Source organism: Cydia splendana, chromosome 19, assembly GCF_910591565.1.
Source record: "Cydia splendana chromosome 19, ilCydSple1.2, whole genome shotgun sequence".
Lineage (NCBI taxonomy): Eukaryota > Metazoa > Arthropoda > Insecta > Lepidoptera > Tortricidae > Cydia > Cydia splendana.
Window position 1 is genome coordinate 4,592,128 of NC_085978.1, and position 22,254 is coordinate 4,614,381.

The 22,254-nt window shown below is 39.1% G+C and overlaps 1 non-coding gene across 1 annotated transcript; it reads right to left on the reverse strand.

The window, feature by feature from the left end:
• Positions 1-12,110: 12,110 nt before the first annotated feature.
• Positions 12,111-12,214, reverse strand: LOC134800408 (U6 spliceosomal RNA). Its single transcript, XR_010145530.1, has one exon. It is a non-coding gene; the product is annotated as a U6 spliceosomal RNA (small nuclear RNA).
• Positions 12,215-22,254: the final 10,040 nt, after the last annotated feature.

Below are 22,254 nucleotides of genomic sequence, written 5' to 3' on the forward strand. Positions count from 1 at the left end.
AACAAGATCTTTGACACTGAAGATACACAGGGTCTGATGATGGAGCTGGAAGGTGGCCACGGGTACCAGTCTATCATGTAACTAAACAACTTCGTGTTTGGGCTCGTTTGATTCGTCTCTACAAGATCTTTGACACAAGACAGTACTCAGGGTCTGATGATGGAGCTGGAAGGTACCATTACCAATCAACCATGCAACTAAACCACATCGTGTTTAGGATCGTTTGATTCGTCTCAACAAGATCTTTGACACTAGGTGATACTCAGAGTCTGATGATGGAGCTGGAAGGTGGTCACCGGTACCAATCAACCATGCAACTAAACCACTTCGTGTTTAGGCTCGTTTTATTCGTTTCAACAAGATCTTTGACACAAGATAGTACTCAGGGTCTGATGTTGGAGCCGGAAGGTGGTCACCGGTACCAATCAACCATGCAACTAAACCACTTCGTGTTTAGGCACGTTTTATTCATCTCAACAAGATCTTTGACACAAGGTAGTACTCAGGGTCTGATGATGGAGCGCGAAGGTGGCGACGGGTACCTGTCTATCATCATCAGCTCCATCATCAGACCCTGAGTAGTATCTTGTGTCAAACATCTTATTGCGACGAATCAAACGAGCCCAAACACGAAGTGGTTCAGTTACATGGTAGACTGGTACCCGTGGCCACAGTCCAGCTCCATCATCAGACCCTGAGTACTAACTTGTGTCAAAGATCTTGTTGCGACGAATCGAACGAAGCCAAACACGAAGTGGTTTAGTTGCATGGTTGATTGGTACCGGTGACCACCTTCCGGATCCATCATCAGACCCTCAGTACTACCTTGTGTCAAAGATCTTGTTGCGACAAATCAATCGAGCCCAAACACGAAGTGGTTCAGTTACATGGTAGACTGGTACCCGTGGCCACAGTCCAGCTCCATCATCAGACCCTGAGTACTAACTTGTGTCAAAGATCTTGTTGCGACGAATCGAACGAAGCCAAACACGAAGTGGTTTAGTTGCATGGTTGATTGGTACCGGTGACCACCTTCCAGCTCCATCATCAGACTCTGAGTATCACCTAGTGTCAAAGATCTTGTTGAGACGAATCAAACGATCCTAAACACGATGTGGTTTAGTTGCATGGTTGATTGGTAATGGTACCTTCCAGCTCCATCATCAGACCCTGAGTACTGTCTTGTGTCAAAGATCTTGTTGAGACGAATCAAACGAGCCCAAACACGAAGTTGTTTAGTTACATGGTAGACTGGTACCCGTGGCCACCTTCCAGCTCCATCATCAGATCCTGAGTACTATCTTGTGTCCAAGGTCTTGTTGAGACGAATCAAACGAGCCTAAACACGAAGTGGTTTAGTTGCATGGTTGATTGGTACCGGTGACCACCTTCCGGCTCCATCATCAGACCCTGAGTACTATCTTAAGTCAAAGATCTTGTTGAGACGAATAAAACGAGCCTAAACACGAAGTGGTTTAGTTGCATTGTTGATTGGTACTGGTGACCACCTTCCGGCTCCATCATCAGACCCTGAGTACTATCTTAAGTCAAAGATCTTGTTGAGCCGAATCAAACGAGCCCAAACACGAAGTGGTTTAGTTGCATGGTTGATTTTGGTACCGGTGACCACCTTCCGGCTCCATCATCAGACCCTGAGTACTATCTTGTGTCAAAGATCTTGTTGAGATGAATAAAACGAGCCTAAACACGAAGTGGTTTAGTTGCATGGTTGATTGGTACCGGTGACCACCTTCCGGCTCCATCATCAGACCCTGAGTACTATCTTGAGTCAAATAAATACATATAGAATGTCAGGTCGTTTCAAATATTTTTAATCCTGTCCGGTAGTTTATTAAACTGTACCATTATAAATTATAATACTATAAAAACAGTGCTACGATCAAAGTCTCTCGTTGCGGTTTACACGCACACAGTATAGCGTTTTACACGGCGCCCGCCGCACACAATGATAAAAAACCTCGTCGTCGCCGTTGAAAATGTGCGGAGCCGACCGACACATGTCCTGCCTCTACAAGCTCTGCCGCGGCACTAAGCTGGCGCAGCGCGCGTCATCGGTAATATAGAGTAGTTTTCAAAAAATTGCCAAAAAATTATAGTAGAATTTCATAAACACTAATGTATACCAACAGTATAAGCAAACGTTGCAGATTGCTTGAGTATGAAAATGACTTCGATATAAAGTAGATTTTCGTAGGAATTGACACTTGTTTCGGAGAGAAAATCGAGTTCATTTTACTTTGATTTTCTCTTTCTCAAAGGTATGTAGGAAAAATATAGTTTGATATGCCTAAAGTACAGGGTATTAGTAATACAAAATAGCCAGGTTTAGCAGAGTAAAATTCTCAACATTTCCAAATAAGAGCTCGCCATTCAGTGCTTCACGGGGTTTTTCGGAAACGACCATCAGAAAAAAAATCATTACTAATTTAATAAGTCCTTTTTCTAATATTTACAACGATATTTATAAAGATAAGAAGACGCTTTTACTGGAACAAGTACTCATTGTTTCTAATAATGAGCGCAAAGTCCTGAATTTCGTCGACTAGTATCATCAATTTTGAATTATTTCGACTTTTCTTGTAAGAGCGCTCTTAAGTTTGTCCAGTTTCCTCTTGTTCGTGAATGGTACTATAATTGTCTTATCTGCATTGATAGACAATTCATTTTCTCCGCACCATCTATTTATGGTGTTGAGAGCCCTCTGCATAAGGTCTGATAAAGTACTTTGGCAGTTGCCCCTCACCGTCACAACAAGGTCGTCTGCGTACCCCTGAGTGTCACCTTAATTTAGATAGTAGCGAACAGGGATGTTGCGAATATTCGCATGGTCCGCATCCGCAACCGCGGAACTTCCGCGTTATCATAAAATCGATGCGGAGCTTATGCGGATGCGGATGTCGAACAAGTCGGTAAGTTAAGTAGGTACAGGAACGTCTTAGCGGCGGCGTAAATGCTAGGTAATTTCGTCATTACATATAACGAAATAGTCTAGAATTCTAGATCCAGAAAAGTCGGCAAAAGTAGTTACTTTAAACAGTACCTATACAGTGCAACTTTAAACAGTAGTTTATTTAAATAAAACGCACCTCTATTCTTGCTCAAATACTAAACAAATCTTTTTTTTTAAAGAAAAATCAATAAAATACAAAATAGTCTAAACTACTTTGAATTATAACATTTTTGAACAATTATTTATCACAATAGCACTCAGAAAAATCAAAATTTTCAAAAATTCAAAATTCAAAAAAAAGATTTTAGCAAAAATTTCATTTTTGGTACAAGCTTTTATCGATAGCTGCACTTTTCTTAAGACAAACAACTATATACTCATCGAGACAATTCTAAAAACCAAGTAGGTTGCGTTGTTTCATCACAGAGTTCCTATGGCCACCTCCTCTCTCCATCATCAGATCAGAATTTAGTTTTAAGTACTTACACTCTTATTTTGCTTGACATTTTACATATTATTTTCGCTTGACATTATATTATAATTAGTGCATGCTCCATCTCTTCTGATTTTATATTTGTATGCCAAATGGCAAAACATAGTGAAACATAAATTATTGTATAAGATCTTTATTTAACCTATGTTTACAAATAAATATACTTTGTTTTTTTTTTTTAAATGAATAAATTCGACAGTACCATATTATTTATTATTTTCATCAGAACTACATACAGCTGCCAATTTTCATGATGCTACGATCCTTGGAAGATGGTTAAATTAGTTACCTTAGATTCCATTACATAGTTAGTTACATACAGGGGGCCGATTTTTGAAATTCGACCACTCGATTTCGTGTATTTCGTTAAATGATATCTCCACTACTAGGCGTTTAAATTCTACTAATAGAATTGAAATCGAGTGGTCAATACCACTAGATTCCAAATTTCGATCGCTTGTATTTCAAAAATTAGCATTTTGCCGTTTTCCACCGAATTTCGAGTGACGAAACAGAGCGATCGAAATTCAAAAATCGGCCCCCAGGTCGAGAGTTCCTATGGCCTCCTCCTGTCTCCATCATCAGATCAGTTCGACAGTACCATATTATTGTATTGTCATCAAAACTACATACAGCTGCCAATTTTCATGACGCTACAATCCTTGGAAGATGATTAAATTAGTTACCTTAGATTCCATTACATAGTTACATACAGGTCGACCTAATAAAAGCTTGTTAATAAAAGTAGGTTTCAGTTTTTCACCGAGGATTAGGAAAACTAGTTTTAACTAGTAAGAACGCATTTTCAATGAGGCAATTCAGTATGGTAGAACTAGTTTAAATAGGAAAAACGCGCTTTTACTAAAGACGCTTTTTACGGTAGCATTTATAATTATATTCTGTATTTCAATATAAATATTAATATTATATTGCCCGCCTACGCCTTTGGCATCAATTTCTAAATAAACTTTATCCTATCAAATATCAATAGACGGAAGTAGGTAATCTTTATCGTCGATCTATAGAAATAAATATTTACTATTATAAGCTGATAAGAGACTGCGATTTAAAAAAAAATATGTCTATATAGACAACTAGCTTTTGCCCGCGACTTCATCTGCGTGGAATTAGTGACAGCAGCTAAAGTAGGTATAGCACCTAGATAATGCTAATAGCAATCATTCAATTTGCGCATTGCTTACTTCGATTATTAGGCAATTCATTAACTCTTTCAATTCCACCGCCGTTGCACTCTCTTCAGGGATGATTTCCGACATAAAAACCATCCTATGTTACATGCATAATGCATACGCACCGACACAACGCTATAGGGTTGCTGACGCTTAGAAATGATAAATAAATACCTACTTAAACAGCGGAGTGAAATAAAAGGAAAGCTAAATCTTAAATTATACCTAATATTCCAATTATGCGTTAGTGTTTGCGAAATAGTCATTTTAAAAGGTCATATGTCCCTGCAGTAACCGCAGTGTTTACGCCGTTTTATAAACCGCGCAATGATCCCAGCAAGAATTGGTTTTAAAACTTCGTGTAATTTAAAACCAGATAGAGATTAATGTTACACAATAAAGAAAAATAATAGAAACCCCATGAATACAGATAATTAATTATAAGTTAACCAGAGCAAAAATGAGTAGGCATATTCCGGTGTAGAGTTAAAACTTACTGTCGTTAAAATAAACATTTACCAAAATAAATTAAAATTTGCTACCTATTTCAAATAAATAGATATCTAAAACTATACATTTGTCATACATAATAAACATTACATGTTTAATTAAAGAAATTCAATAGTAGGTAGGTACCTACTACGTAGCTTGTAACTATGGTAAAAATTTACAATGCGGCGCGCGGTGACGTGCGTGCGTGAGCGCGTGTGGCAACCTGGCTTGCTTTTCTACCGTAAACGGGAGCAGATTCGTAGGTATAAATCCGAGCTCGCGCGGAGAGTTCCATAGGCCTGCCGGAAGTCAGAGCACCTACATATGGCCCTTTAAACTTTTTACATATCTACGCACGGAACGTGCTCTTTCCGTGCGTAGATATGGAAAACTAGGCGGGCCCGCAGCTCCGCTCGCGTAAATGAAATAAAGAGTTTGTCTTATGTTTAGTTAAATACCGATATTATTATGTATTGAACCATGCCAGGGTTTATAACAACTGTGATAGGGACTTCTTATTTGTAACCGATATTTGGATAACTTAATTCGCAAATTTCTCAATAAATGATGTGATTTGATAAAAGGCAAGATTGTATTTTTTCATCTACGTAGGTATTTATTTAAAACTTGTTTCAACATAAAATTATGGGGTTGCATTTGAATTACGCATTATAGGGAGGGGGGAGGGAGTAGGAACCCCCCCGAACCCATCCCCAAAGTTAGGAAATCAATAGATACCACGAAAATATTTTTTTAATTTTTGAGGTTGTGTTCAATAAAACAACCAAAGCGTACGAAAGGGTAACCAATTTGGACTTAGAAAATTTCGTTTACATATTTTTGAGCACTTTGTCCGTATACATGTTTTTGACCACTGTATTTCTTTTTTGACAGCGAGTCGGGTGTGTTGTGAACGCAAGATACCTAACACTCCTCCTCGCTTCGCTCGTCGTCGTACCTAACGGTGACTCTGGCACTGTATTTCGTTCCGTCACTTCCGTCACACGTAATTTCAAACACTTATAAAAAAAACTACGCGTCTCCTAGACACAAATCGGGGGTCGTTCGAAAGGGGTGACCAACCCCTATAAAATGCCACCCTTCCCCCCGCCCCTCCCTATAATGCGTGATTCAAATGCTAACCCAAAATTATTATTTATTTTTATAAGCCCAATTGCAAAAACGTTCATTAGATTAATTTCCGCCTTAAGACGAATATGTACGACCACCGCCCATAAATCGCATTTTCATACAAACGTAAATAGTCCCCATTTCCCTGTCTGGATATTGACATTATTTACGACGGCTACGGTGACGCTACGACCGAAAATGAGTCCTGGCTTCCGACACCAGATCACGCCATGTTTCCCGGTCTTGCGATAGCTCTCGCCAGTCGCCATGGCCGAGGTTGAGCAGATCTTGAGCAACCCTTGAGCTCCAAAATATCTGAGCATGCACTTTAACTACATTATAATTTACATTGTTCAGATATTTGTGAATACCTCGGCCGTTCCGATATATCTGATGGGGACTGTTCAGCAAGAAGAAAAAATCCTACCTGGTATCGTATTACGCAAGAAAACAGTTCCCAAATTGGTTATATCTGTAAAGTCATTAAAGTATAATTATCACACACACACATTATCACGGGCACCATCCCTTGAACTGGGTTTCATATTAACTTGGTATCAACTTTGTATTTTTGGCCCATCTCGGCAGCCCGTTCCCTGGACGAATGGCAATGTTTGCCGAAGCCGTGAAAGTCAATCTGAATAATATAACTCAAAAAGAAATTTAAAACAATAAAATACAAATTATTAACACGATAACCATACGATAATACTAATTTGATTGATAAGTCATTTATGGCATTAAGTCACTCGTATGGTTATAGACTAAGGTTGAGCTGGTTGAGGTTAACAGCACTTGTTATTTTACTTCGTGTAATAAAACGCCGCAATAACTGTATACCAACATGACAAACATAAACATTGGGTATGTCTGTAGCATCACATCAAATAATTTTGTCTGTACCTCCACCGAAACGAAACTAACCGAGAGTTGCCGAAAATGGTCGATCATCGTAAAATGAAGATTGTTATGAAATTTTCTTTTGCTTATTGTAAATTAAATACGCATCGAAAGCGATAGTTTTTATGCTCTAGTTCTATTCTCATATTTAGATAATAGATTTAAACAGTTTTTTCTTATCATACGTGCGTCGTATTCGAGATACGTGTCAAAAACTTTTTTAGAAATTTGTAAGGCGCCATCTCGCTTCTTCGCTCGTTTTTTATCCCGTTCTGGTTTTTCGATTTTATATATAATAATGATGATGATAGGACCTGACGTACTGTAAATAATATAACTGGGTCAAGCAAATCTTGTCAGTAGCAAACAAAGAATATAATACTCACTAGGAGGTAGCAAACGGCTACAAATTTGAAAAATCGCGGGTTAGCAACACTGTGTTCGAATAATGACAGCGTTTTACACAAAAATAAAACGCTAATTAAATAACTTACCATATTCGAAACCTAAGAATAATATTGAGAATGGCAACATTGTGTTGTCGGTCGTATTGTCCTTTTCTAGCATATACGTCCCTCTCTCTCTCACATTCCCACCACAGAGCAGTTGGTTTTGACAGGTGTTTGACAGTTACCGCCAAAACAAATTTCCAAGTCATTGTCTCAAATTTATACATATTTACACCAGGCAGGATTAAAACTTTAGGTTTCGAATATGGTAAGTTATTTAATTAGCGTTTTATTTTTGTGTAAAACGCTGTCATTAAACAACTGTACCGATATTCGAAACCTAAGAATAATATTGAGACGTGTTTGTTATCGCCTGGTGGTGGGAAGATGCCAAGCCAATGTGATTATACATGTACTTATTATGTATATGTAATATATTTTATATTACGAGTGTTTAATTAATTATGTAGTACACCCTTTATTTTAACACCTGTGAGGAGAAAGGTATTATGTAAAGCATACAATTTGATATACCATTATATTATGTTACTAACTTTACATTTCATATACGTACTTAATGTACTTATAAATGTTCAAAGAGAAAAAATGAGTCACCACAATGGTGCTATACTTAATTATATGTATGTGAAAACTAGGCAAAAAAAGATGAGATAAGTCAGTCTACTCTTCAAGGAGCATACAACATCTGTGATAAGGAGTGATGTAATTCAAGTATGAAAATAATAAAATCATAAAGTACTCGAGTAGTTTTTATTTATAACTCCCAATTATTAACAAATTTGATAATAATTATCTAGTAAAGTAAGCAGTTGCAGGAATATAACAAGGACAAGACCTTTCTTATTTCCAGAATCCCTCGGGATTAAGTAGACGAATATTTTAAATATTCGTTATAATTCACTATCACTACCCACAAAGTTAATATTGGGTACCTATACCTACTTACTAAAATGTCATAGGGAATTACTGAATTCCTTTAATGACTGTGAGTCAGTGTGAGCTATATACTTGGTTATAGCTATAAAATGCATTTAATCCTTTGTACGCTTTACTAACGCGAACGCGAGCTAATGTACCTAAACAAACCTTACTTAAAATTGTGAAGGTTACTTTGAGAGCTTAAACCGTAACATAACACTCATGTGGGCACGCCTAGTTATGACGCTTTTTGGTGCTCTTGGCGTTCAAATGGTTAATATATAAGTGCCACAGAACCTTATCAATTATATTTGTAAAGGTGCAGGCTCATTCTGCTTATATTCATGTTTAGCTATCATCAAGTGACCTTAATTGTACTCATTAATTTCTATATATGCAGTAAGAGTAGTTTACCTTATCTGGTGCCTACTAGTAGGCATAAGCTTGATTGGTTCTGAACGCTAAAGTGGTTTAATTTATGTAAACCATTCATAGCATTGCTTAATTCTGAATATTCAGTTTCCTCTTTCCAGTGTGTAAATTATTAAGAATAAGGTACTTAATTCGAAACCTTAGCTCATCGCATATGTGTTTTTAACCAAAATGCAAAATTGTGTGTTTATTTAGTGATCATACATTATTTGCAATAACTGTGCGGACCATGGGGTCCCCGACCTTTTGCCGGGCACCCGTGGGCCCAAAGCCAACAGCGCAGAGGCCCTTTAAGAGGGACCTATTTCATCCAATGCTAGAGTCAACACTTTGTCGAATCTATTTGATATTTATGTATACTTATCCTCCTTATGAACTAAGGATAATTGTAACTTTTTGATATCAAATATACGCCGAATTGTCAATTATTTTATATTTTGAAATACATATAATATTACTGGATTTGGACCAGTGTGCTTTTGAATACTATATCTCTGGCCTACCATATAGGCTAGTCTATTAGCATCCCGCCTCCTGGAAGGCAGTCTACAGACTTTTTAGATATATATTCACAGTAGCGCTAAGTGTGTGGACCTAGTTTTCCGACACTTGACTGCATGAGATTATAGTGAACATTTTTTCAGGTCTCGGGCAAGAAGGGTACCTAGATAGGTTGAGGTCCTTAACTTGTGGATTTGGTAAGAGCAAGACACAGGCGGGGTGTAAATTAATTAATCCACCATGTTTCAAGAGATTCATGTGCATTGATGCCTTCAGGTTACGCTGTACAGACAGACTAACACTTTGGCAGAGTTTTACCAACATATAATAAATGACTGCATTTGTTTGGGTGTACATGTTCCACACCAAAGACATATTTACATATTTCAATCCATTTTTGAAAGTTTGGCGTTTCAAAATAGCTTCGCCTTTTCGGAAGGCGTGCTCCTGTTTCTCTATTTTATTGTGCAAGCGAACAGTATCACAATGCTATAATTTTGTATAAATTGAGAACTAGAGGGTCATGCCCTAGGCGTGACCGCCCAGAAGTTGTGCTAGAACCTTTCGTGCAAACCATTCAGTCACTGTTTTTAAAAACCTTTTGTAGTGGGTACATTCCACGTTCTTAAATTTGTTAAACGTGTAGTATCAAACTATGACAAGTCATGATAAGTGAATTAAGTGGTAACAGTATCTGGTCCGTGCATAGAAGCACTTGCCCTTGAGGTTAGGGCATGGGTAGTTTATAATAAACTTAATCCGTGCATGGGAGCACTTACGATACAGGTGGTTTAAAACTTCCAGGGTCACAATACAGACATAAGGGTGTAAAATACATAATTCATAAACGCCCGTTAGGCCAGTTTTGTATATTTTATTTCAAACATGCTTGTGCAGCACCGCCAGCACATAATAATTTCCCATACCATGGCAGTCAGGGATATAATAATTAAATAGGTAGGTAACCTTGGTCATATCGTGTACATAGGTAGGTACTCGTAAACATGTTAACTGAAAGACTAGTGCTCTCGAGGCAAATATAATTTATGCAACTGTGAGCTGCTCTTACGTTGGGATCATATGTATTTATTTCTAGTCTGCCTTAGCAGGCCTAGACTTCAAAGGTTTTTAGATATTCATAGGGCCGTTAAACGGACCTTTTGTACACCTTGAGCAGGCTGTTTGTTTCACACTATGAGTAATATATATTGTAAACATAGCTTATTTCAGAATGGAATCGTAAGCTCTGTCGTGTCGTGAGCTTACCGAGCCTGATTTAATTAGAGTCCACAGATTATCTGGACCTTGGAGGATTGAGCACTCCTTATTCTAATTATCAATATTCTGCCTGGGCTTATAGTCGAAATTCAGCGACTAAATTTCTTATTATTATCTATGCCGCCCAAGTTATGAGGCTTAGCGTCTCCAGACCACAATTTTATTTATATATTAGGTTGCAAAGATTTTATCATCTTTAAAATAAAAATGAGTCGAGATAGGCCTGGAATCTTAGGTTATTTTTTTTACCTTTTATGATTTTAGAAATGTTATTGTAAACAGTAAGTAGTTTTCACTTTTACCACAGTTAATTAGCCCAATTTTGGGTTTAGCCAACAGGGTGTTCGGGACCCTTAGAATAGATTGGTAAACAGAAATGAAAACTCTAATAACGAAGCCTTGCCTATTTCGACTGATTTTTACCCAAAACATTATTTTAAACCCTTTTTACTTTCTCTAAGAGGAGATATTTACAAATTCATCTTTGTAATATTTTTCTGATTGTGGCCTACTCGCTCGCTTGTGTTATAACCATATCATTTATATTTCTGTGAATATGTCTGACATGCCTTGCGCAGGCTTACATAGGTTATAATATCATCATCAATAACTTGACGTCAGTTTGTGAACGAATCAAAGATTCTTTGGCACACCTTACGCAGGTGGAAACATGGCAGCCTTGCGCAGGCTTAGATAGGTACATAATATATTGGTTATATCACAAATAACATGACGTTAGTTTGTGAACGAATAAAAGATTCTCTTAGGCACACCTCACGCAGGTGGAACCATAACAGACGTAGGTTTAAGAATATCATTCAAATCAAATACCCTGTGGGTAATATTCCCTTAGTTGCGGGTTCCTTGCTCGACAAGGTGAAAGGCTTTAAGCAGGCTTTAATAGGCACTTTTAGAGAGTGTCATTCACGGTGACGCGCAGATTTGCCAAAACTAAACTTTAACTCTACAGTTAACTAATATAATTTGACAATATGAACCAAACCATGCGTCTTCGTCAATGAATCAATCTAAAGATTCCCGTATCGTTAATGCCCTTCCAAATCACAGGCTTCCGATTTTATTTGAAACGTTTACAAGTGTACTATTTATGTAGGTAGGTAGGTAGGCTTAAGAATTGACCCTCTTGTATGTAGTTACGTATAGAATTAATAATCAAATTATTCAAATCCAAAATAACACAAGCACATATAGCAACTACATGCAAGAGTTCTTTCCTTAACCTTTTTAGGCTGTAAGTACCTGCTAAGTTATTTATTTAAGTAGGTACCTATTTTTAAATCAAAGATCTAGTTGGAGAGATATAAGTTGGTAGATAAAGAGTGAAATACTTCACGATTTCGCATGTCATTCTTGCGCAGAGCCATGCTAATCTCTCTCTATGTCTAGTCAGATTTAAGTTTATGTACTGCCGAAGTACTCACTTTCCACAAAAATAAATGCAATGTTTGCGATGTAGGTTTGTTCGTTACCTTGTGTCCCTCAGAGCGGAAATAGAAGCCCCGCGAAGCGGGGCTTCGTCGACTCCTAAGCGGGTACACATTATTTATCAGCAAGTTTATTACCAAAAAATAAATTTTGCAATAAATAGTATATTAACCCGGAACGGGATAAAAAGACAAATTGCTGATAGATACTTGGACAGATAAAACCTACACGTCTATAAGCTTCTACCTTCATACGTAGGTTCTGCGTAACACGTATTAACTATCCGATCCTTTCGTATTCGAAAACACAAATCACTTGAAAACTGAAGGGTATGCCTCCACAGATCACCATTTAAGTATTATAATTTCAACCGTTATTATACACACACACAAAGATTTAAACTAACAAGACTCTGAAGAGACTTAATGTAGGTATAAAATTAAATTATAATGGTGACACGTGCACGCTTTACCAGCTCGATGTGTTTTCTAACATGTGTTTTAGTATTTTCATTGGCATAGCCACGGTGCGCGCAGGCAGCCTTTGAAAACACTTGCACATCACTATTCCGGATCGTTTTTATTTGCTAGATAGTTTATCGGACAACTAAATTTAAATATTTATTTCGAACGGCAAAAGCCGTTAGAAACTGTTTTTCAATATAGTCAGCTAAACTGGGGTACAAATTCAAAAACTCACCAGCAGTTTAGCTTCACGACCTTCCAGATGGAAAAACAGCAAGCCAATGACTTGGAAATTTGTTTTGGCGGTAACTGTCAAACACCTGTCAAAACCAACTGCTCTGTGGTGGGAATGTGAGAGAGAGAGGGACGTATATGCTAGAAAAGGACAATACGACCGACAACACAATGTTGCCATTCTCAATATTATTCTTAGGTTTCGAATATCGGTACAGTTGTTTAATTCGAAAATCGCGTGTCATCTGTGTTTTATCTGTGGAATGTGAATCGCGAATGACAGCCATCATCTTTGTTTACATTCTGAATCGATTCTATTTCAAGAGATATTTCTGATGTGTCACCATTAAATACCAATATATTAAATAAGATTGTGCTTAATCAAAGCTAAGATGCCTACAATGCCTACAGTGCCAACTGAGAAATCTAATAAAATATTAAAATCCAGTAGTAGGACTACCTGCTGAAGCAATGATTTTATTCATACATTCTTGTTTAACGGCATAGTCCACTTCTAAGTTTATTTTGAGATCTTCAAATTAGTTAATCATGTTTATCAACTTCACACACCGCTTTTAAATTGTCCGTCCATACCTATTAATAACAATTTCAAACATTTTCAATAGAGAATCCGCGAGTGACAATTTGAATTGACGGGCGCGCTCAGCGGAAAAAAAAAAGTTTTGGTTCGATGTACATTGTACATTGCTGCTTTTCTTAGCGCAATACTACTCTTTGAGTGTTGCCCTACTTTAGTTTGCTTTACATTGTGACATATAATCTCCTTTTGTCTTCTAGATATTGTTTATGATATTGACATACGTGTTTTAGAAACCTAATGTCTATCCTATATGTCTAATTTATCTTATGCATACTTCTAGTTAATTAAAGCCAATTTCTTTTGGTATTTCGTTTCTATGTATCAATTTAATTAACTAGAAAAATAATGACGGATCCGAAGAAAGAATCAGATGATACGTCATCGCATTTGTTATCCTGATATCTTCGACCGGAACGGTTTGACGTTGAACCTACGGCCCCCGCGGCTGGAGATAAGTGGTTGCATTGGCTGTACACCTTCACTAGCTTTCTCACAGAACATACTTCCACCGATGCCACGGATGATACTATAAAATTAAAACTGCTAGCGAACCATTTGTCATCTAATATTTTCATCATCATCAAAGACTGTCAAACCTATGAATCTGCTATTGCTCTCTTAGACAAAGCTTTCGTGAAACCCCAAAATGAAATATTGGCTCGCCACGTCCTCGGGACAAGAAAACAAAAGCAAGACGAAAGTATTTCTGAATATTGCCGCGCTTTGCATCTCCTGGCACAAAAGTGCAATTTCAAGTCCGTTTCAGCTGAAGAACATAAAGAACAAGCTGTACGATGCGCCTTTATTTCTGGTATTCTGTCGCCTAAAATACGGGAACGTTTGTTAGAAAAATCATCTCTGTCAATGGACGAAGCTTATAATCAGGCAGTAAGCCTCGAAACAGCCGAAAAGGACTCCGAAATCATTGGTGTTAACATCCCAAGTACATTGAATGCCTTGCCAGTATTGCCTTCACAAGAACCTACAAATCCTCACAATGCTGCTGTTCCTGCTGTCCCAGTACCTCAACCACAAATACGACGTTGTTTCTTTTGCGGTGGTAAGGTACATCAAAGAATAAAGTGTCCCGCTTTCCACGCTCACTGCCAACTATGTACCAAGAAGGGACACTTTGCATCAGTTTGCCGGTCTCGTGACTCTCCTTCCACGAGCAATGCCATCCCGAGCTTACCATCTCAAGATTCCTACGAAAACGAATATTCTGCTGCAAGCCCGTCGAGCCTGCGAAAAACTACGGTCGCCATAACTATCAACGACATTCGCGCCGACGCTCTGATTGACACCGGGAGCTCCAAGAGCTACATTGATAGAAATATAGCACAATTAATGAAATTACAACAATATCCGCACAAAGAAACGATTAATCTAGCATCTCTAAGCAACACGTCACAAGTAGAAAGCATTTGTTTTGCTACGCTCCAAATAAATACTTAATCACACATATATGCAACGCCTTCTACGCATAGTAACCAACCTATGCGCGGACGTCATCGTCGGCCATGATATACTCAAAACTCACTCCAAAGTCGAGCTCGATTTCGGAGGGACCAGAGAACCCTTACATATTTGCGTAATGGAAGCATCAGTACCGCCAGCATCTGTCTTTACACACTTATCTGCTGATATTACGCCCATCGCTATTAAATCCAGACGTCACAACAAAGACGATGAAGAATTTATTCAAGCCGAGATATCTAAACTTTTAAAAGATGGGATTATCGAGCCGAGCGTCTCTCCTTGGCGCGCTCAGGTACTAGTTTCTGGAGGTGGATCTCATCGAAAAAGAATGGTAGTCGACTACTCCAGAACTATCAATAAGTTCACATTTCTAGATGCGTATCCTCTGCCTCACATTGAGTCGATAGTTTCGAAAGTAGCGAAATTCAACCACTTTAGCCAGATTGATTTGAAGAGTGCATACCATCAAGTCCCTATTCTTGAAAGAGAGAAAATATATACCGCATTTGAAGCTTGTGGTAAACTATGGCAATTTAAACGTATTCCATTTGGCGTCACTAACGGAGTTGCCGCTTTTCAACGCACTCTCGAACACATAATTGAAAAAGAACATTTACAAGGCACCTTTACTTATCTTGATGACGTCACAGTCTGCGGTAAAAACAAAGAAGAGCACGACAAAAACATACAACAATTCATGGCCGCTGCTAAGAAATACAATCTCACACTAAACGAACAAAAATGTAATTTCAGCAAAAGTTCCATCAGCCTCCTTGGATACACTGTCAGGGACAACGTTATTGAACTATAAACTTATCACTGATCAGAAATCCCTAAGCTACATTTTCGACCAAAATCATACTAGCAAAATCAAAAACGACAAGATTGAAAGATGAAGAGTATGAAGACTCGGAACTGTCATGCTATAAGTATGATATTATTTACAGACCTGGGGCTCAGAATACTGCTGCTGACGCTCTTTCAAGAGTTTGCGCATTTATGAACAATAATAAGCTGTACGAATTGCACGATGCGCTTTCTCACCCTGGGATTACTAGAATGTATCACTGGATCAAGCTAAAGAACCTACCATACAACTTAGAAGATGTCAAAAAGATGACAGCTTCATGTCGCGTATGCGCAGAAATCAAACCACGCTTTGCCAAAGCAAATGGCACTTTGATTAAGAGCGCTATTACATTTCGGCGTTGAGCGAGTTTAGGTATTTTACGCGCTGCGGCAGGCCGTGCGAGCTCAGTATGCCGATCCCTTCTACCACACTCGCACTACAATGATGGATTAAACATTCTTGATCCTTCGCGAAGCATATTGAAATCAACCATAACAACACTAACTGTACTTAACTTTTAAAGTTCTAAAACTGTTATTTGGTAAGTACGAAAATACTAAATGCAGTGCAAATGTACATAGGGGCTGTTCATAAATCACGTCATCTATTTTTGACGATTTTTGACCCCCCCCACCCCTCAAATCATCCAAAAATCAAGCTTCGGATGAATCTGTTTCCTCCTACGTCATGTTACCATCATCCGATGTCCAGACCCCCCCCCCCCCCCCCACTCTTCCCATTTGAAACGACGTAATTTATGAATAGCCCCATACTCGTACTTATGAAGGTATATTACTCGAAAGAAATTATAGGTACCTACTCGCTTATTTACATGTTTCGTCATTGCATTTGGTACCTATAGGTTGTAAAGTTTGTATCAACGAGGGTTTAAAAACGAACTGGTACTGAGGATCTGATGATGATTAAGGTGGTCACGGATACCAATCAACCATGTAGTAACATGATTAGGCTCGTTTGATTCGTCTCAACAAGATCTTTGACACTGAAGATACACAGGGTCTGATGATGGAGCTGGAAGGTGGCCACGGGTACCAGTCTATCATGTAACTAAACAACTTCGTGTTTGGGCTCGTTTGATTCGTCTCTACAAGATCTTTGACACAAGACAGTACTCAGGGTCTGATGATGGAGCTGGAAGGTACCATTACCAATCAACCATGCAACTAAACCACATCGTGTTTAGGATCGTTTGATTCGTCTCAACAAGATCTTTGACACTAGGTGATACTCAGAGTCTGATGATGGAGCTGGAAGGTGGTCACCGGTACCAATCAACCATGCAACTAAACCACTTCGTGTTTAGGCTCGTTTTATTCGTTTCAACAAGATCTTTGACACAAGATAGTACTCAGGGTCTGATGTTGGAGCCGGAAGGTGGTCACCGGTACCAATCAACCATGCAACTAAACCACTTCGTGTTTAGGCACGTTTTATTCATCTCAACAAGATCTTTGACACAAGGTAGTACTCAGGGTCTGATGATGGAGCGCGAAGGTGGCGACGGGTACCTGTCTATCATCATCAGCTCCATCATCAGACCCTGAGTAGTATCTTGTGTCAAACATCTTATTGCGACGAATCAAACGAGCCCAAACACGAAGTGGTTCAGTTACATGGTAGACTGGTACCCGTGGCCACAGTCCAGCTCCATCATCAGACCCTGAGTACTAACTTGTGTCAAAGATCTTGTTGCGACGAATCGAACGAAGCCAAACACGAAGTGGTTTAGTTGCATGGTTGATTGGTACCGGTGACCACCTTCCGGATCCATCATCAGACCCTCAGTACTACCTTGTGTCAAAGATCTTGTTGCGACAAATCAATCGAGCCCAAACACGAAGTGGTTCAGTTACATGGTAGACTGGTACCCGTGGCCACAGTCCAGCTCCATCATCAGACCCTGAGTACTAACTTGTGTCAAAGATCTTGTTGCGACGAATCGAACGAAGCCAAACACGAAGTGGTTTAGTTGCATGGTTGATTGGTACCGGTGACCACCTTCCAGCTCCATCATCAGACTCTGAGTATCACCTAGTGTCAAAGATCTTGTTGAGACGAATCAAACGATCCTAAACACGATGTGGTTTAGTTGCATGGTTGATTGGTAATGGTACCTTCCAGCTCCATCATCAGACCCTGAGTACTGTCTTGTGTCAAAGATCTTGTTGAGACGAATCAAACGAGCCCAAACACGAAGTTGTTTAGTTACATGGTAGACTGGTACCCGTGGCCACCTTCCAGCTCCATCATCAGATCCTGAGTACTATCTTGTGTCCAAGGTCTTGTTGAGACGAATCAAACGAGCCTAAACACGAAGTGGTTTAGTTGCATGGTTGATTGGTACCGGTGACCACCTTCCGGCTCCATCATCAGACCCTGAGTACTATCTTAAGTCAAAGATCTTGTTGAGACGAATAAAACGAGCCTAAACACGAAGTGGTTTAGTTGCATTGTTGATTGGTACTGGTGACCACCTTCCGGCTCCATCATCAGACCCTGAGTACTATCTTAAGTCAAAGATCTTGTTGAGCCGAATCAAACGAGCCCAAACACGAAGTGGTTTAGTTGCATGGTTGATTTTGGTACCGGTGACCACCTTCCGGCTCCATCATCAGACCCTGAGTACTATCTTGTGTCAAAGATCTTGTTGAGATGAATAAAACGAGCCTAAACACGAAGTGGTTTAGTTGCATGGTTGATTGGTACCGGTGACCACCTTCCGGCTCCATCATCAGACCCTGAGTACTATCTTGAGTCAAATAAATACATATAGAATGTCAGGTCGTTTCAAATATTTTTAATCCTGTCCGGTAGTTTATTAAACTGTACCATTATAAATTATAATACTATAAAAACAGTGCTACGATCAAAGTCTCTCGTTGCGGTTTACACGCACACAGTATAGCGTTTTACACGGCGCCCGCCGCACACAATGATAAAAAACCTCGTCGTCGCCGTTGAAAATGTGCGGAGCCGACCGACACATGTCCTGCCTCTACAAGCTCTGCCGCGGCACTAAGCTGGCGCAGCGCGCGTCATCGGTAATATAGAGTAGTTTTCAAAAAATTGCCAAAAAATTATAGTAGAATTTCATAAACACTAATGTATACCAACAGTATAAGCAAACGTTGCAGATTGCTTGAGTATGAAAATGACTTCGATATAAAGTAGATTTTCGTAGGAATTGACACTTGTTTCGGAGAGAAAATCGAGTTCATTTTACTTTGATTTTCTCTTTCTCAAAGGTATGTAGGAAAAATATAGTTTGATATGCCTAAAGTACAGGGTATTAGTAATACAAAATAGCCAGGTTTAGCAGAGTAAAATTCTCAACATTTCCAAATAAGAGCTCGCCATTCAGTGCTTCACGGGGTTTTTCGGAAACGACCATCAGAAAAAAAATCATTACTAATTTAATAAGTCCTTTTTCTAATATTTACAACGATATTTATAAAGATAAGAAGACGCTTTTACTGGAACAAGTACTCATTGTTTCTAATAATGAGCGCAAAGTCCTGAATTTCGTCGACTAGTATCATCAATTTTGAATTATTTCGACTTTTCTTGTAAGAGCGCTCTTAAAGCTTTATCGCCCTTCGAACGATTGAATGTAGATTTTAAAGGACCTTTGCCTTCGAACACGAACAACAAATATATTCTTACAATAATTGATGAATTCTCACGCTATCCTTTCGCATACCCATGTCCTGACACATCTTCGGCGACTGTCATCAAGTGCTTCAAAGAACTTTTCTTCGAATATGGCCAGCCCTTATATATACATAGTGACAGGGGATCCTGCTTCATGTCGGAAGAAATACAAAGCTTCCTCAAGAAATGTAACATTGCCACTTCTCGCACTACTCCCTACAACCCTCAGGGTAACGGGCAAGTGGAAAAGCTTAACGGCACCCCCTGGCGAACTATACAGCTGTCCTTAAAATCGAAGAACCTGCCCATCGAAAACTGGGAACAAGTCTTGAAACTTTCTCTCCACTGCGTACGGTCGCTCCTATGCACTTCGATAAATGCCACTCCACACGAGAAGCTATTCAATTTCCCTCGGAGAACACCGGTCGGCGAGTCGCTTCCGTCATGGCTCGTTCCGGGACCTGTCTTACTTAAGAAATTTGTTCGATCGAAAACAGACCCCTACGTCGAAGAAGTCGAGTTACTACACAGTAATCCGAACTACTCATATGTACGACGACGTAATGGCCAGGAGTCTACCGTATCTAACAGACACTTAGCGCCTCTTCCCTTATCGGATGATGAAGGCTCTATACCCGACGGAACGGCTCCTGATGGAGGATCGGATATTCCCACATTGGACGAAGAACAAGAAAATCCTGCTGATGTAGGTACACTTAATAATAATCAAGAGATCTACAGTACTCCACCACAAGAAGCTCCGCCTTCACGGATCTTCCGTATATCTACGAAGTCTAAGAAAATGCCTCAACATCTTAACGACCACATCCTGGACCCAAACGAAGAAATCATAGAGGGGGAGAATGACATATAATCTCCTTTTGTCTTCTAGATATTGTTTATGATATTGATGACATACGTGTTTTAGAAACCTAATGTCTATCCTATATGTCTAATTTATCTTATGCATGCTTCTAGTTAATTAAAGCCAATTTCTTTTGGTATTTCGTTTCTATGTATCACATTGCTACTGACAAGATTTGCTTGACGCACTATACCTTTGCGCTGGGAGTTGCGTATAGTTTTATATTTCTTGTTTAATTTTAGATATATTTAGGGTTATTAGTTTTAATTTTGTTTTATTCATAAGTTACCTATTTATTTGTCTTTTTATTGTCATATTCGTACGTAATAAATTTAATGACTACATGATGTCGATGATGATGCATAATATATGACTCACTTTTTTTCATACCCTAAAATAGATCAAATAAATGCGTACCTATCTAACTGCCTACGTAATCCAAACAAATCCTTTTATCAAAATATCTATGAGACTGACACAGATTATGGCCTGATTGATTTGTTGATGTAATAATTTGAAATGGGCATTTTCCGCGAGTTTTTCAGAGCATGATCAGGGCAAACGTTTCGCGAACGCAAAAAGCCACGTTGCATTCGCTTCTAATGGCTCCTCTTCGCGATGGGCCAGCGCCGGCCACTCCGAGGGCCGCATTTATGCGTTAGAGGGAGCATGTGATATTGCTATCTCATTCTACCGCATGGCTGCGTCCCTTGGAGTGGCCGGCGCTGGCCCATCGTGTAGAGGAGCCATAAAACAATCGCCCGATCTTATATCAACGATTTGTTTCTTCCGCGCTGCACCCGCGCCGTTTCGCGTTCGCAAAACGATTGCCCACTTAGGACACTTCTACCCTCCGGCCGTTTTGGCAACCAAGTTTCGCAACTAGTTGTTGAAAAAGAATTAATAATCTTGTTACGCAACTAGTTGCCCAAGAAGAAAATATATTCCTGAACCAAAGCTAGCGTAGATGACAGTGGAGTTTCGCAACCAGTTGACGAAAAGGAAATAATTGTCTTTGTTTACAACTATAGTTACCAAATAAGACTCTCATTTCGATGGCAAATCTAAGGGCATTTGTCCTACGTTTAGCTGACCTTAGCTGAAAGAGTCTAACGTACGAAACTTTCTTTTCAAAAAACATTTCCTTTACAACTTAACTAGACGGAGCCCCGCTTCGCGGGGCTCCTATTTCTGGGCGGTTTGCCCTTCGGGCATCTGAAGCTACCTAACGAACCTAACCTACCTACCTACCTACCTAGGCTTTTTCCCCCAAAGTGTACTATTTTCACGGACGTCACACTAAACTAAATCAATAGGTAGGTAGGTTAGGTTCGTTAGGTAGCTTCAGATGCCCGAAGGGCAAACCGCCCAGAAATAGGAGCCCCGCATAGCGGGGCTCCGTCAACTCTGGGTAAGTAGGAAATGTTCTCGGAAATATTGATTTAAAATATTTCTACGTTCTAAGTGTCAGAGACCTATTCTTCATTGGCAACTGGATGTAAAACAGGAATATATTTTCTTCTTGGGCAACTAGTTGCGTAACAAGATTATTAATTCTTTTTCAACAACTGGTTGCGAAACTTGGTTACCAAAACGGCCGGAGGGCACTTCTATATATATATTTTTTAACAATTATGGCCTGGAGACACTTCTATAAATATCAAAGGTTTTTTCGGCCTAATTCGAACTTTAAGATACGTCAATTAATAGATCTAGAAACGATATGGATTAGATATGTCAGTGTCAAATGTGACGTTTCTTCAAACAAAAACGACACACTGACACATCTAATCCATATCGTTTCTAGATCTATTCATTGACGTATCTTAAAGTTCGAATCGGGCAGTTTCTCTCGCGCCTAGGGTTA